The following is a 16012-nucleotide window of genomic DNA, read 5'->3' as shown; positions in this document are numbered from 1 at the left end:
TACGTTTCATGTAACAGCATGGAGTGTAGTTATTGGGCTATAGCAGTTCGGGGCTACATTGGTGTGATGCAAACAGACAGGTAAGGGGAGTACGCATGCAAGTCAGACCTTTTGTAGGACTAGGAGTTGTGTCGTTCCTTTGAACTACTCTGGCTGACACCTGCACATGCGAAATTCATACCAAAGCTGTGTCTGTTCACCGTGACTCTAGGTCCAGTCAGGGTCAGATTGGTTAGGCAGGCACTCAGGCAATGGCCGAGGGGCCGGTATCCGAGTTTCAGCTGTGGGCTGCTTTTTTGGGCAGCCTCGGGGCTGATTTGGCCGGTATCTGTGCTGTTCGGATGCCACCAGTGGGTGCCTGAGTGGCCTTTCTGGAGGCAGATGGGCCTCTATTACCTCCCTTTTACCCACAAGATAGAGGTGTCACTCCCTCTCTCTCGCTGGGCAGGACCATTAGTGTATGCAGATTGAGCGGGGGTAGGGGGCTTGAGCAGAAGTGGCCTCACTTGTATTCAGGTGTAGTTCACCAGTGTGAACTAATCCGTGCCTTTTTTTTATCCATGTGAATTTAGAAAAACATGCCTCTGTCAGAGACACCCCCCTCCCCCCCCCTCTTTTCATTAAACTTCCCCAAAGCAGTGTTTTGCAGAAAGGCAATCTGCAAATATGAGCCACTTTTTTTAGCGTGCCCGGGCAGATTTTTTATCCCAATCCAACCCTTGATCCAGTTGCACATCACCACGAACACTGTGACCTTCACAAGCATGGGAGAGAGAGTAGGGCAGGTGGAGGACACACGCGAGCAGTCATTCCACCAGAAGAACTACTGTGTGAGCAGTTATGGGAGGTGAGAGGAGTTCACAGCTGTAACAGAATGCACAGAGGAGGGGGTGAAGAATGTATGGACACATGGCTGCACTGGGTGAGCAAGCACATCGCAGGACGTGTTACCGAGAACAACCTATTTTCAGACTCCCAGCGGCAAAGGACAGAGCATAAGCCGTCAATATTCTGCTTGGGAGACATGCCGCTTGATGAAGAGACTGGGCCACAATCACATGATTATGTGCATGGGTGTGGCATTTACACAACAGGCTGCTGGTGTTAAACAAAAAACACCTCCTTTAGTTCTTCCGGACTCTGCCTTTGCAATTCCATTGCCCTTTAATCAGCCGTGTGTTGGTCCTCTCTGCCATTTGCATCCGACAGAGCTCCCTCTCATTGGTGCTCAGTGAAGCTCTGACGTCAGTGCAAGGATGCCCACTCCTGCCGCACCTCTTCCCTTCCCAATCCTGGTGATCCGCTAGGACAAGCTACTAGAGTCTACCTTCATGCTGCAAGCTCCCTATTGGTTGGTTTATGCCTGGCTCCAACCATTCCTCTACATTTCACCTGGCCACCAATAGGAGATTATGTCCTCACAGGTGTCCCGTACTCCCCTAACATGTGCTTCAGCGCCATGGTCCCACTGCAGATCTGAGGGGCATATCAGCAACACCCAGCGATAATTATTGCTCAGCGCTCTTAGCGAGAGGATAATCATCACCGGCTAACGTGGATTTTTAGCGCTGAGATAGCGTGCTATTGGCAACGCTTATCTCCTAAGCGATAAAAATCCTCGCGCTAATTGCCTAATGTGAGATTGTTGCTGGAAACCCAGCGATAATCTCACGCAATGTGGCGTTAGCTTGCTGATAGGGACTCACAAACTTAGCCATGATATCCACCTTCCATAGGATATCATGGCTAAGTCAGTCCTGAAGCAGGCGTAAGGAAAGTAGCGATAACAGGGGTTATCGCTACTTTTCCTGCCGCTATGCTTCATAGCGTGGGGCTTGATGATAGGAGAAATGTCGCTTAGCAACGTTTCTCCTGTCATGTCAGGTCAGGAACGCCCACTTTGCATCTCATTAGAGATGCGAAACTGGGCGTTAGGAATCCCCATGCTAAAGCAAGGTTTCATGCGTTAGCGTGGCCTTCCTAATTAGGCGATAAAATTATCGCCGCTTTTCGGCAGAAAACGGCCGCAAAAGCGGCGATAATTTTTTATCGCCAGCTTGTAAATATGCCCCTGAGTGTGGTTTGTGCATCTGCCCAGGTTGTCCCTCAAGCACATGCCTGTCCTCTGATGGATTCAAACCCACATCCCCTCCACTACCCAGCATGCACTGCTCTCCAGCTCCAGCATGAATATTCCTCAGGTTGCCATCTCCCATGTTTACTAGCTCCTCATCAGAAATGCCTGCCTCCTTGGCACTCTGTGGCTTTCCGTCATCAGATGATACGGATGCGTCTACTGCATTTGTCCTGGCTGCTAATGTTACACCGGCCAGCAGCCCTTCTGCACACCCAGACAGATGCAGATGTTGGGGACGCTATGAGAAGTGGCTCCAGAGTAAGAGGTGACATGAAGACATCTGGCCTGTCCTTTGTCAAGAGAGGATATACTGCCTTATGTGACCTTCACTCTTAGGGGCAGATTTATGTTTCCTGGCGCATCCCTGCAAATCAGCATGGATGCGCCAGGGAAGATGCGTCACGCAAGTTTGCCCTTGCGCCACCGCAGATGCGCCGCATTTATAATGCGGTGCATCGTGGCGCAAGGACAAGCAGATACGTGACGCATCTGCCGGCGTAAGGTTGGCGCAGTGCTGAAGTTGCGTCGCAAGCGCTACGCAACTCCAGCACTGTTCTAACATGGTGCATCAAGCCTTACGCCTGCTTCAAGCAGGCGCAGGGTTTTGACGCATCAGCGTTGGGAAAGTGACTCAGTGAAATCTTATAGATTTCACTGAGTCACTTTTCAGGGGCGTTCCTGCAATGGAACGCCCCCCCTGAGTAGAAACGCCCACATGAAACCTGACGCAGGTTTCATGTGGCGCAGGGCTTTACACCGTGACGCATCTCCATAGATGCGTCACGATGTAAATGGGGCGCAACATGGCGCAGGGTTTACGCCGCCGCTGCGTCACAAAAGTGACGCAACGGGCGTAAAAGTGGCGCAAGTCAGATATAAATCTGCCCCTTAGTACGTAGTGCTTGTTGAAAGTAGAACTGTGTAAGGGTCATTGAAATGATTGCTGTGAGGCCAGGCATAATTTCAATGTTCTCAGCACGTGCCATTATTGGCACTTGCACATGCCATTACTGACATTATTGAAAGTGGTGCACTGTCTTGATATCATGTCTGGACCCCATCAGTCACATGACATGCAGAGAATAGTAAGGGCAGTGTTCCACGTAGAAAAGTATGTAAAGAATATTTGCTTTGCTAATGCATGGACATAATTATATGCCGAAAGAGATGTTTACAGTTCATTATTGGAAAATATGAACATGTGCAGCCTTGAATAATGTCCCTTATCTTTTTAATGTCTCATTGTACATTTGATTGCTAGCTTTTATAAATGGCTCCGGCCTTGAGTCCTGAAGATGACCCCTATTCAGTTTATGACGCATGGGGTCGAAACGTCTGCTGCTGTATACTGACGGATTCTGAATTTCCTCTAATTAGCACACTGCATTGGCAATTGTTGTTTGAACCTTTCAAAAATGATGTGTGCCGCAGTCTTCTAAGTGTATACATTTATTTCAGCAGCTCTACACTCTGAAAATGGTCACACATTTTCATAAATACCCATTGAGGGAAGGTAAAAGTCTTTTTCGACATATAAATATGTGAAAGCATAAACACATCAAATATCCTTTAAATGGTATTCCAAGTAGAACTCTACTTGCTCTATATATAGGTGTGACTACAAACCCCTATTATACATCAGGACCTACAAGACTAATGGAAATGCGGACTGGAATAATGAAGGATCTACCAACTGAAGTCCTGACTGAATGTGCTGCGAACTGATGTCAAATTACTGTACTGAAGACAATGTGAACTCGAATTAAACAGGAGTACTAAAGGGACTGTGAAGTGCAGTACTACTTAAAGGATCCTGCAAACAAAATTAAATAAATGCAATTAAATATGGGTGTCTTAAATTTGCATAATTTGCATTTGTGTAATTACATAAAATTACGGGTACATTCTATAAAGTTACTAGTAATTGTGTGAAATGCAAAACCGATATTTGGCGCTATATTTTAGGAAAACACATTTTGTCCTAAAAAACTGCTCAAAAACACAAGCACCGCAAACAAGCAGCTGCTTTCATTTTGGTCACTGGTGTTATTCAGATGAACCCCGGGCGGAGCTGGCGTAGTGAGACTACATGGAGGTCCACAGAGTTGGGGAAAAACTCAGTGGAACTCCGCTCCGTTCCGCCACCTGCCTCCAACCCCCTAATAAAAAACAGTTACACATTAATTTAAAATGAAATAAAAACACACTTACCTGTACTGCGGCATCCCTGGGCTGCCCTCCTCCTCCTCATCTCTCTCCTACGTGGGGCATACATCTTGAGGGGGGGTGGAGGCGGGAAACCTATTGCAGTGGGGGCGGGCTGGCTAACTCGGCTCCGCTGCGGAGTTGGAGTTTTGCCCTATACTCCGCGTTCCCAGCAGAGCGCGGAGTGGGCAAATCTCCACACACTCCGCTGGCGTAGCGGAGTTTACGCCCAGGGTTAGTTCAGATGCACTCTTCCTAAAATTTGGGATTTTAGAAAATCTACTCGAGCAACCAGGGACATCTTAAGGATTTTGGGGGCCTGGACCGATTACATTTTGGGGACCCTTGTTCAGAACAGTTTTGAATTTATGATCCATTTTCTGCGCCCTTATGCCCTCCGTGGCCAGGTGACTGACAGTGCTCATCCAAATTCTAAAGTTATTACATCTAATATTCATGGATACTGATGCATGTTTTCAATATTGTAACACAGCGGCAGCTCACTAATATTACTACAAATAATCTCTGTGACACCCTTCCAATTCTCATATGTGAGGTCCTGTTTTGATCTAAGAAAACTTTTTGATGGATGTTGCATGAAACAAACACAACATTTCTCTGTAAAATGTCTGTAAAAGACTTTCACACATCACTCACATCAAAAATAAATAAAAGAGAAACAGTATTCAAAATAATCTGTTGAAGAATTATTCAAGTTCATCGGGGCAAGCCTGTGCAGAACAGAGCTGGCTCTATCAGGAGGCCCCTGAAAGGCTGGGACCCTGGATCAGAGCCCAATTTGCCAATGCCTTAAAACGTCTCTGCGAACAGCAGCAAATTCAACTCAAGAACCTGTGCACTCTGGCGCACTGTGTGGTGTTGTTCCTACTGATTTTTCAATGTGGAACGAGCTCCCGGAGCTAAATCACAGCACAGGCAGCGCGACACGCCTATCGCCGCTCATTCGCAGAATTCTGTGGAATTGCATAGTTTTTTTGTGACCCTGAAGAATTCTCTGTGAGTTCTGCCCAGGTCTACTGGGCTATTATGTAGATACTCAGATCCAGTAATCGATGGATACCAGCCTGAAACCAGTGGGCCTGCTGAACGCTCTTAGATTCCTTTGAATAGTGCCTTTTCTTTCACTGGGCCTTGTTGTGATGCCGGTTGGTGGTTTTGGTAGTGGACACGCCACGCATGTCTGGTGGCAGTTTGGGCGCAGATAAAGTGCCCATTAGATGTTTGCAAGTGGTTCAAAATTCGGCTGCCAGGAGGTTTTAAAGACTTCCGAAAAAATGTATCGGTTTCATCTGTTCACCGCAAGCTTTATTGGCTCAAAGTAGCGAAACGGATTCAATTCAAAGCCCTGTGCTACGTGCACAGTGCAAGAGCAGAGCTTGATGACCGCTGTCTCCTGGAACGGGCTTGACCATATCAGCCGGTTCACCCCCTACGTTTCAGTGGCCTTTCGCCGTGCTCTGTTCCCAGCGTTAAACGGACACACATTGGAAGGCGGTCCTCTGCATACCTGGGTCCAGAGCTCTGCAATGCCTTACCAGGACACCTGAGAAACTGCACCTCGCTGACCACTTTGGGAAAAACATTTAAAGACCTGGATGTTTTGAGTCGGCAGGAGCCAACTAGTCTCTCACCAGCACAGATCAGGCTCGAGTTCGGTGTCCGGAAACAGACCCTTGCAAGGCAAGGCGCAACAGTCATCTTTTGGGACAAAGTACGAAAATCTAAACCAAGAACATTAAATTGGTACTTGTGGTTAGAACTAAAACATAAAAAAACATCACCTGCCGCAAAACATCTACTAACAAGTCTGACCACCCTGGGTCTCATCAAACTCTGGTTACCACCTATCAGTCACTGCTTTTTAAAAACAACAGCAAAGAAAACAGTAAAGCGTCTATCCAGGACTGAGGACAAAGCAGCCCTATCCAAGAGGTCGCACGGTTGGATGACTTTGAGCACCTACTCCTCCCCGGCTGCCCAAAAATATCTAGCCTTGGGGTTTGCTAGATCAACCAAAATCCAATTCCTAAAGCACCGACTTGGGCTGCTACCATGCACAAAGCACTTTCCGCACTTGCTGAAAAACCAATTTGAGTCCACCTGCCGCTTGTGCGGCACGGCGCAGGAAGACATGCTGCACCTTCTCTGCATCTGTAAAGAACTGATACAAGAACGGAAACAGCTTTTAATGCCACTTTTTAATCACAGAGGCATCCTCACACGTAGACAAGCACGGCTGGCCTGCTTTGCACCTGAGAACACGCAGCTGAACTGTCACCTGGTAAAATTTTTGAGACAGGTGGAGAAGAAAATGCCACAATAGTAACAGGCAGATCTCAGCACCATCTTCGGATAGAACAATTTTACTGCCAAAATGAAAAAAGTCAAAAGCTGCTAAGTTAATGAACTAATTATGATGTCTTATACAGATCTACTGGCTTGAACCGGTTTTAACTGATTTTTAGTAAATTCCTTTTGTACCGTACTTTTAAAAAATTGCAATTTATAATAGAAATTTTATGAAATACTGTGTAGCAATGGTTTTAAGTAACTATGCTAATAAAATAATTTGAAGCTTGAAACTAGAGTCGGCAGGATCTGGCTAAACCGTATCTGTCGCTGGAGCATCAGGAGACCCCGTGTGGGTAGCTGAGCGCTATACAAGATCTCCTAATAATAATAATGATTACTGACTCATATATGTATGTAGATAGTATTTGTATAGTGCAAACCTAGCCAAAGGCAGCATAGTGCTGCAGATGGGCAAAGGCAAAGATACAAATAGGTGGTACTGGGAAGGGGGGGCGCTGGATTCTTCGAGAAGATGTGGACTTTTATTACGTTGAGATGTTCGCCTTCAGTTCTTTCCCATATGGAGGAGGGTTGGGGCAGTCTTGATGGATAGGGGCATCCAGAGCTGTATCGAAAAACCAAAACCAGCCCGACAAAATCTGCAAAACAGCCCCGCCCTGCAACAGGCCATGACTGCAATGGGTGTGGTTGGGTCATGGCAGCCCGTCCAGCTTTGAAAACAGCCCCCCAGTCTGCAGCCCACTTAGAAAATGCCAGATGGCAGAATGGCCAGTCCTGTCTTGCGGGCATCACATGTGATCATTATTATTTCTGTTTGGTAAGTATGATGTGCCCTTCGTTTTTTGTTGTTAAACGTATACATTCCGTGTATCATGTTTCTAGGGGAGACGCATGTTATTCCTTGACTTATGTCTGCCCTGTGTACTTGTGTCCCAAAATCTCCACTATGGGCCTCTCATTTACTTTTTTAATTTTTATGTGTGTTCGTGTGTGTATGTGTGTCTGTGTTAATGTGTGTGGGTGCACACGTATGTGTGTGTGTGTTTGTGTGTGTGCATGCATGTGTGCTTCTTCTTCTGCCATGTCCTTCAGAGCCCTCCATCTATGGTGTTGAAGGCTCGTCCTCCTGGTTCTGCCCTTCCCACTTTGGGCATGGCTCTGTAGGCATTTATAGCCAGGCAGGAGCGCTCTGCGGGGCTGGTAAAAAGGTTACTTTGACTTTCATGTGGTCGGGGGACAGTCTATGCAGGGCTTTATGGACCACGGTCAATAACGTCAACTTTACTCTGACTTTGATGTAAAGTCTGTTTTAGAGGCCACAATTGAATGTCTGACCATTGCTATCCACTTTGACCCACATTGCCTTGCTCACAAACCAGGGTTGATAAACAAGAGAGTGTTTGCAGATCACCCAACAATAATGACAGCGTGACCGATAGGGATATTAGATTTCCTGTCCCAGCATTTGTCCAGGGCAGAGCCGGTCACCGTTCTTCTGGTTCTTAAGGTTTTTATTTGGTGAAGTGTTGTCATTTTTCTCAAGTCACTTTTCCTTCCCGGGTCCCAGTGTAGGATGTTTTATCTCACCTTGGCTCCTCCTGGCCAAGGAGACAGAGACACTTGAACAGGATAAAAGATGGCCGCCACAGAAGACAACTGCTGGAACCAGACTGTCCGCCGCCAGCCCATACTCAAACCCATGACGTGTCAACGAGCAGTGGAGCCGCCTCACCAGAGGACCAATCAATGGGAGGAAGCAGGGGGTGTCTTTTGGATTTTAGAGGCCTAATGTACAATATAAAACAATGCACTCACCTGAAAAAAGAATAGTATTGTCACACTGGAGATAATAGTCCTTTTACTTCCAACCACTTATCGTGCCAGTATGCAGAGCTACCAACTTGCTAGGTTATGTTAAGTGTTTTTGTGCAGCACGTTGTTACCATGGTGCTCAAAGGTTTCTGAATATTCTCGCTTTTTACGGTTCCGGGGTTCTCGCTGACCAGTGTCACAGAGGTCTGTTGATTGATCTCGTTTTAAGTTGCTTTTTGTATTGTTTAGAGATGAGTCATGTTGGACTGGAGTAAACTGAGGGTTACTTAGAGATGGATTGTATTAAACAGTGTCCATTAAGGGCCTCTTATGGATCTGAGTGCATCATAATTATTATTATTATTTATTTTTTTTTTTAAAAGATTTTATTGTGCATAAAAAGGGTTACAAACACGGGCCTACAACCACCAGGGCCGGCCGCTAGTAGTCGAAGTGTTCCAGCCTATCAGAAAACAATGACTGGCCCACAGGGGCTCCGCACTATCACAGTAGATCAGACTGCACATAAAGGAAATCAGAATACACACTTTTAATATAAATAACAACAAAAAAGAAAAATACAAAAATACAACAAACAAGGCGAAACGACTTATGAAGGGCGGCGAACACCAGCCGGGGGAGTCAACACCCAACCACCCGAGGGCGGTCAATAAAAGAAGACCTGAGAGGGAGGGGGGGGCCACGAGAGAACCAAATCTGTACTCCAAAGTAAGAGATGCACAAGGAACCCTCAAGGATCAGGGGGACGAGGGAGTACATCATAATTGACAGGATGCAGAGACACTCAAAAGAAGATCCCATTTCTGTACTTTCGAAACACACCTAGGACAATAGATGATTTATATCTCAAATTATGTGTAACACAGTGGAGAAATATTTAACCTAAGCCGGCTAAATCTCTACCTTACTCGCCCCTCACTCTCCCTGCGTGTTCTCAAACCATGAACTCATGTGCCCACGCACGCTGAGGGTGGTGGGGACTAGTTGTGGTGACTTTTGCATCCATGATCCAACATGGGGGACGTCAGATAAATAAAGCTCATATCTTATTTTCTATGGTGCCACGAGGAAAACGCCCTTCGACAAAGGGACATCCGTCAAGAACCCTATCGCATTACCTTTCCTTCTCTCCAAGCTTCCAGCAGAGATGATAGCTTGTGTTTATTTCATCTTTGGCCCTGGTTCACCAGCTTCTTCCTGCTGCCCATTAGAGCTCAGAAGTGCTGACTACATGAAAAGGGTAGCCTGCTATGCCAAGCCCGATGACAGCCTGTAGGTTGATTAATTATGTTCTGTGACCGAGATGGTCTGTGCCAGCTTTGCATTCTCTGTCTAGTTCACAGAGGTGGGTTAGCACTTTGGAAAACATGTAGAATTTGTGACAGATGAAGGGCTGAAGCAGACTCAAGTAACTCAATAACGTCAGTCAGTCTGTGTTGCTGTGTTACACCCTGTTTGACCTGACACCCTTGGCATGTTATTCCCCCGACGTTTTGTCTTCCATCCTCCTGTGTTTGCTGACTTCATTTCTGCTGCCTTCAGGACTCTGCACACTTTGCCACTGCTAACCAGTGCTAAAGTGCGTCTGCTCTCTCCCTTAAATATGGCAAAATTGACTTACACCCAGTTGGCAAATTTCATGTACTTTCAAGTCCCTGATAAAGTGGTACTACAAGTACCCATGACCTGTAAATTAAATGCTACTTGTGGGCCTGCAACACTGATTGTGCCACTCACCTAAGTAGCCCTTTATATATGTCTCAGGCTTGCCACTGCAGACTGCGTGAGCAGTCGAAACTGCCATTTCGATCTGGCAAAATAAACCTTTTCCAGGCCTAATTCTTCCTTTTGAACACATATAAGTCACTACTAAGGAAGTCCTTAAACAGCTCAGAGGGCAAGGTGCAGTTTATTAAAAAAAATGGACATGTACTTTTAACTCTTACATGTCCTGGTAGTAAAAAAACTATTACATTTTGTTTTTTACTACTGCAAGACCTACCTTTCTCATGGGGTAACATTGAGTTTACCTATTACATTCAATAAATGCTCACTTTCAATTGGGAGCAAGTAGGAATATTGAGTTTGGTGTCTAAAGATGTGTAATTTACAACCCTCTTTAATGGTAAAGTCGATTATTAATCTCATTTCTGAAAATGCCACTTTTTAAAAGTTGACATTTTTCTGTTTTAGTCATTTGGTGCCTGCAGCCTGTATCCTGGGTTACCTGACTAAGTGTAGCTGTCAGTTGGTCCTTGTGTATTGCTCCCAGATAGTGAGACAAAGGTGGAATAGTTGTTGGCAGGATGGAACATCTCTGACTTGATGAGGAGAAGGAGCTGTCACCTACCACACTTGCACATCACAAAGCCTCTGCCTGAGCAATCTCACAAAAGGTTTGAAACTAGTCTTTTGTGACCCCAGACAAGCTGGGGGCAGGGCAGGAAGGCAGCACATCTGGGGTGGAAGCCTCTACAAACGTCTCCTACTTCAAAGTGGGCACCAGGTATAAATATTGAACCCTCAGACCCAACACTTCAGTACACCTCTTGACCTCTGAATGACCTTAGAAGAAATGCTGTAGCCAGACCTCACAAAGGTGCAGCTAATTCCGTAGCAATAAGTGTAGAAAAACATGAAAACTGGTTCACATTGAAAGGTAAAATTGCATTAATACTATGATCATTGAATAAGTAATTCAATTACCAATGGACGGTCTTACCTCAATTCTCTTAAATGGGGCCAATGTGGAAATAAGTTGCTTTAAGGCAAATATTTAGTAATTGTAATTGCATTTATATAGTGCTCACTACCCCTGACGAGGCATCAAAGCGCTTTTTTGGTGAGTAGCACGCAACTCCAGAACCCATAAAGCATTAGCGTTGAATTAGTATAGTGAAATATGAAAGTAATTTGAGTGGTGGATATGTTAGTCAGTTATTTGGATTAAGAAAGCTAGTGGAGGGATAGAAGAAGGAATAGGTTTGCATTTATATATAGCGCTTGATGGGGTGTTGATGTGCTTTTTTGGCGAGTGACATGCTACTTCAGAACCCACCAAGGATTAGTGGTGAATTAGTATAGTGAAAATATGAAAGTAATGTGAGTGGTGGATTTGTTAGTCAGTTATTTGGATTGAGAAGGCTAGTGGAGGGATAGAGAAGGGAAAAAAGGTTTGCATTTATATAGCGCTTGCTACCCCTGATGAGGTGTTGAAATGCTTTTTCGGCGAGTAGCACGCTACTCTGGAACCCGGAAGTAGTCCGTTTTTCAGGGATAAATCCTTGTGGTGCTGTCCAAGGTGCTGATCTACGGCTCTGTAGTGGGCCTGAACACTCAATGCTGGCAAAGTGGTTCTGCAGTGGCTTTCATCTGAAGTATTTGGGGCCCACCCCAGCTGGTAGAGCCAGTGGGCCTAGGAAGTTGCAAAGTCCCCAGAAGGTAGCACTGCCTGCTCCCAGCTGAGAAGATTGGGGGCTTGGTTGGCCATGCACCATAGCCTCCAGGGTCTGGATCGGGGCAGACCCTAACACTCCTACTGGGAACCCACCCTCAGGCCCTCCAGGGTACGGCTCTTAGCGCTGCATCAGAGGGGGTTCACTCCCCCCAATGCCAGAGGTGTACATCTCATTTGATTCTTCCGATGAGGAGGAGGTACCTGGTCTCAAAAATCAGGAGCAGAGATACAGACACTTTTAAGAATCAAGGAGCCAGCAGGCAGCCTTTACGCAGGACAAGTCCACGTACATCCTTTAAAGCAGTGGGGTATCTGGAATTAGTGATGTGGCTTAACTCTAGAGAGGACCATGTGGGACTCGATCAAGACATGGAGGACAGACGGGTACCTAGATAGCTGTCTTAAGTTTCTGAAAAACACTAGCTCCATTCCTCTGTGACTAATTTGTAAACATTTGTCTTAGGATTCCACACGCTGACGAATGTCGGGGTGCCCCCTACCAAGACTGCCATTTTTTTATTTTACTGCATGCTCTTGCTTCTACCACCCTACATTTCCTCTTTCTTTATCTCACTCTTACGAGTTCTTTTCCATCCCTGCTCTCTCCCTTCGTCACTGTTTTCCATCCATTCTCTTCCTCCTTCCTTCCTTCCCCCTTTCCTGCCTTTCTCTCTTCTGGTCTGGTTCAAAGAATAATGATAAAAATTAAACCTCAGTCCCCAAAAACGAGATCCGGTGCGCACCACCGGCAGCCACCCACACGATGTAAACACTGCTACTGCTCCATCAGAGATCTAGCAGTGGAATGGTCAAGCCCAAAGCTCCACATGACAACATCTGGGGAGTTAGTAGGTCCCTCCTGGGCGTCTTGGTGGGGTCAAGTACTGACTCCAACTCAGAGCAACTTATGGGGCCAGGAGTTATTGTCACACACTTATAGGCACAATTAAGAAGGGGTTCACTTTGTATTCGAAATGGAAACTGCTTACAGGTCATGATGGGGTGCCAGGCCGGACAGGCCATTTGTTCCACCTGGCTTTTCCCCAGTGGGCTGGTGCCTTGGAAGGTTGCCTCTGTCACTTTCCCCTGCTCACCAAGGTTAATCGCAGCAGGCACATGGAGGCTGGAGGCTGAGAGAAAGAGAGAGAGAGACAGAGAGAGAGAGAGAGGTCATATAGGCAGAAGAGAGAGTGTAGAGGAGGAGAGAGGGAGACTGGATGGATAAAAAGCAAGAGATTGCACGAGTAGACGAAGGAAGCGGGCTGTTTTTAGCAATTTTGCAAGGACTGCTTTCGGTTCCCTGTCTGGTCCTAGTAGGTTGAGTGGAAGCTGGGAGTCCGCCTTCTGGCCCAGCTTGTACGATTTGTACCTCTAGAAAAGACCTTCGCAAACCTTCCACAAAAGCAACCCCTTCATGCACCCAGCGTGTTCCAGACCGTCTCCAAACATTTATCCCAATAGGCGGAAACCTTTGAATGCACCTTCTGAAAAAGGGTGCAAGGTAAATGCAAGCCCATCTGTTACCGGCAAAGTGTGCAATAAAAGTATGCAATGGAAAAAAGGCTGCATGCACCGACCCAGGGAGATGAAATGCAAAGTACATCTCACAGCGCCTAGAGCAGTGCTTAATTTGAGCACATGCTTTCTGGTGCTCAGCACCGGCACCTTGATTCTCAGCACCGGTGCTTATAGCACCAGATAAGGACACACTCATTTGGAAGGCATGTGATTTTCCACAGAATCAGAGGATGTTGAGCCACGCAGAGACTCGAACCCTGTTCCCCAGATCCGAAATCGGCGGCTCTAGAAATTAGGCCAAGTCCTCTCCTGAATAATAAGTGCCGGGGCGCTAGTCAGGAGGCACTTTGCACCAGCACATTTCTCCTGTTAGCACTGCCGCCTGAAGAGAGCCCAGGCACTTCTTATTTTACAAATTAACCGCTGGCCTAGAGGCTAAAAAGAAACAACAAGACGGAACATTAAATCGCAGTTACTGACAGGTCTAGGTGGCAATCTCCTTTCACCGGCAGCCATTTAACAAATTACCAAAAGCTTCAAAGAAAACCGGAGCTCTGGGACACAGACACCGCCTATGAGTACTTTGCAATTTGCACTGCATAAATAAGCAACGGAATCAACAAACAAACGAACAAATGTTGTTCAATTAGTGCATGCTGTGAATGAACAACGAGCATGTGAAGTGTATGCTGTCGTGGCCTGTATTCTTAAAATCACATTACAGTGGTGCCTTGGTGCAGTTCCCAGCATTGCTACAACAAACCAGACCCAATCTGCTACTACGGTAAACCGTTAAGAGCTTTGTGTGTGGGACTGAGAAGTATTATTTTTCTTTCTCTTTTCCCTTCCTCTATACCACTCTCCACCAATTACGTATGCTAGAGTGGTCCCAAATTCATAAGACACCGTAATTATGTTAAAAAACACAAGAACCTTGTCCAAAAGCAACAGTCACTGTGTTCCAAAAACAAATTCTTAAACATACCCTGTGAAATCACAGATGTAGAAAGACCACCACCATGTGGTAATCAGTGAAAAATATGTGCAAAACAAGATGGCACCTCACGTGAGCAACACCAAAGCGGGCTTTGCTGATTAAAGTATTGCCAGTTATGCCACGTTTATCATCATAGGTTGCTATCTTGGAAAACAAAAATATAAAACTGAAAAAGTGTGTGCCAGAAAAAAATGTGAATTAGGTGAACATATGTGACAACATCACACACTTCAGCCCCAATTTAAATTGGGATAAATTCACAGCAACCGTACTTTATTCTCAGCTCGTGGATCTATTCAAAAATAAAAACGTGCTGTATATTAACAGACCAATTAACGTTGGGCCGACATGTTTCATTGCCTTTCTCTCATGGCAATTTCTTCAGGGCACCAGGACTTCGTCCACCTTATCTGGACACTTGTTGCGAACTATCAGTGACTCACAAAGCTCTTAATGGTTTACCGTAGTAGCAGATTGGGTCTGGTTTGTTGTAGCATTGATTTGAGTGGGGGGCGACCCAATCTGTTTTCTTCCCCCTTGAGCTCCTTGTTGATTTGACGCAGTTCCCAGCATTCCCTGCTCAGCTTCGGTGTTAGGAAGTGGCTTTGGCATTTTGATGTTGCTCACAGGCTCAGATGTATGATGGAAAGCCGGTGAGGTGGAGGGGGTGATCCAGCTCCTTGAGTTGGCATCTTCCTTTAACCTACTGCAATAATCCTGATTTTAACAATATTGCACCTACAGAGTCTACCTTGGCATTCTTTCCAGCGAGACAAAACCTCAATTAGAACATTGGCGACGAGGATGTTGCTACAGGCAAATGAACGCTGTAACTTAAACGGTGCCACGTTTTCACAAAAGTACTTTTTGTGAAAATGTATGAAATTATTATTGCGCTGTTCATAAAAGCTGCCACTCAGGCTAGAAACATTCTACTTTTAGGGTCAAAGTTGAAGAGAGTTTAGTGAGACAAAAAATATCCATTCCACCATTTGAAAGTGATTTATTCTACATCCTTAAGTGCCACACTGGTAGTATCTAACTTCCTCTGCTCATCAGTCTTTCCCTCCGTTCTTCAGGACCAGAAAAAGCCGGAATATTACTCATTTTCTCACATTCCTTGTTTCTTGATCTCTCTCTTGCTCGTTTTCTGTCATCCATTCTTTATTTCTCTCTCTCTCTCTGCCTCTACCCAACCACCCCCAACAGTAAGGACTGTGTGAAAATGTTCCAGTGCAGCTGTTACCTGAAAACTATGTCCCAAAAATCAAATCCCTCGGCTCTCTGAGGTTACGTGCAGCTCCCCCGTTGTGTATTGTTATTCCAGAAATCCTCAAGGGAGGGTGCCATATAGTATTATTTTTAGACCCTGGTCATTATCTAGGAAAGCAGGTATTCACTTCGATCAGACTTATCTTCTTCCAGAGAACTCTGTTGGCCTCTTCCACGTCTGTAGTTCACATACATCTCTGTGCTTCTCCTCGTAGGAGGATAACTTGCACCAGGTAGTGTGGACACTTTCTTGATTTAC

This window comes from Triturus cristatus, chromosome 9 (assembly GCF_964204655.1).
Source record: "Triturus cristatus chromosome 9, aTriCri1.1, whole genome shotgun sequence".
Lineage (NCBI taxonomy): Eukaryota > Metazoa > Chordata > Amphibia > Caudata > Salamandridae > Triturus > Triturus cristatus.
Note: the sequence above shows the minus strand (reverse complement) of the source record.